Source organism: Pediculus humanus, genomic scaffold (assembly GCF_000006295.1).
Source record: "Pediculus humanus corporis 1103172107363 genomic scaffold, whole genome shotgun sequence".
Taxonomy (NCBI): Eukaryota; Metazoa; Arthropoda; class Insecta; order Psocodea; family Pediculidae; genus Pediculus; species Pediculus humanus.
This window is the reverse complement of record NW_002986993.1, coordinates 42591-44934: the sequence shown is the minus strand read 5'-3', so window position 1 is coordinate 44934 and position 2344 is coordinate 42591.

The following is a 2344-nucleotide window of genomic DNA, read 5'->3' as shown; positions in this document are numbered from 1 at the left end:
TATTATTATTATTATTATTATTATTATTATTATTATTATTATTATTATTATTATTATTTTAATTATAATTTGCTTCCCAAACAAATTTCAAAAAAAAAAAAAAAAAAAAAAAAAAAAAAAACAAACAACAACCTTTATTAACAAAACAATATCAAATACATTTTTTTTTTTTTTTTTTAAACATCTAAAACCATTTTAAATTGTTTAAACAATTGACCAATTAATTAGTAACGGTTTGTTTGTTTTTATATTAACTGTTATAATAATAATAATAATAATAATTTAATACATATAAATTCTACCCCGACTAAATAATTTATTACTTTTTTTTTTTTTTACACCAATGGCTTAAGCTATTTTATTATTATTATCATTAAGCTTAAGTGAATAATAATAATAATAATAATAACAATAATAATAATAACATTTACATAATTTCGAAAACAAAACAAAACAATAATAATAATAATAATAATTGCACATTAAATTTTTTATTTATTTTAAAAACTAATTTATATAGAAATTCTAATTTTATAAGAAATCTATTCGGGCAGTGCCACCAGACGTTAATTATTATTATTATTATTATTATTATTATTATTATTTCCAATAAGTACATAAAAATATTTTTTTTTAATTATAATATAATAATAATAATAATAATAATAATGTTATTAATAAATGTACAAGACAAAAAATAAAAAAGTTTTTCATTTTTATTTTTTTTTATTTTGGCAAAAAAAACATGGATCTCCCCTTTTTCCTTCCCCTCCCCCTCCCCAAAATTACAAAAGAATCGTTTGGCAATTTATTATTATTATTATTATTATTATTAATATTATACAAGCAGTCTAAATAATTTACGTCTAACAGTCACAATTACTAAAATTTTATTATTATTATTATTTTTTTTATGCGATCTGATACATATAATATATATATTTGAATTTAAACATTTTTATTATTTATTTATTTAAATAAATAAATAAATAAATAATAATAATAATTATTAATTTTTTTTTTTTAACGCGCCTTCGATGACTACATAATCGTTCTAATTCCGGAAATACATATACATATATATTTAAAATTTATTAAATTTTCTAAAACCATCATTCTAACTAAGAAATATTATTATTATTATTATTATTACGTTATTAACAATTAATAATTGATTTGTTAATTAAATAAATAAATACATAAATGAAATATAATAATAATAATAATAATAATAATAAAAATACCATATTTTGTTTTTACTTTTTCACATCTAATTAAGTTAATTAATAATAATAATAATATTAAAGGCAAAAAAATTTAATAATTATAATAATAATAATAATAATGATAAAAAAAACTCTCACTCTTTAAATACATTATCAAAAAAAAAGTGCATAATTTTTTTTTTTTTAAAATTAAATATTCTACTTTGTCATAAATGCACCATTTTCGTAACATTTTATATTAAAAAAATTTATTATTATTATTATTATTATTATTATTATTATTATTATTATTATTTATTTTAATAAAAATCAACGACAATGAAAATGACATTAAAAAAAATTAACTACGGAGACATTAAAAAAAAATTTATTATTTTATAATACTCAGATTTAAATTTTTTTGTTAAATTCAATCACGTGACATTTAAACATTTTCTCAATACATAAAATAATAATAAATAAATAAATAATTAATTATATTTTATTAATTAAATTTATTTATTGAATTAATTAAACCGAACGAATCATCATCATTATCATCATCATCAAATCGAAAGAGAGACTAGATTAAATTTTTTAATAATAATAATAATTATTATTATTATTATGATTAATTAAAATTTTTAATAAATATATATGATTATTAAATAATTATGTGTATGAATTAAAAATAAAAACGTTTAAATTAAAAAAAAATCATTTTATCATCATCATTATTATCGTAAAAAATTAAATAATTAAAATACAATTTTTGATATTTTTTTTTAATAAATAAATAAATTTTTAAGGCAATTTTCATTATTATTATTATTAAGTAATTAATTAATTAATTAATTGTCACGTTATTATTTATTTAATTAATTAATCATTTTTATTTTTTTTTTATATTTTCATTGTCGTTAAATTTTCTTTTTTAAACGTGTATTACCAAAAAAAAAAAAAAAATGACGTCGGACTCCACAATTTAAAAAATCAATTAATAATATTATTATTAAGCAAGCAGCAAATTTAATTTAATTTAATTTAATAAATTAATTAATTCAAGTACAACAAGGAACAGGAAAAAGCCAAATTTTTCTTTCTTTTGTGTTATCACATGCATTAATAATATAACATTA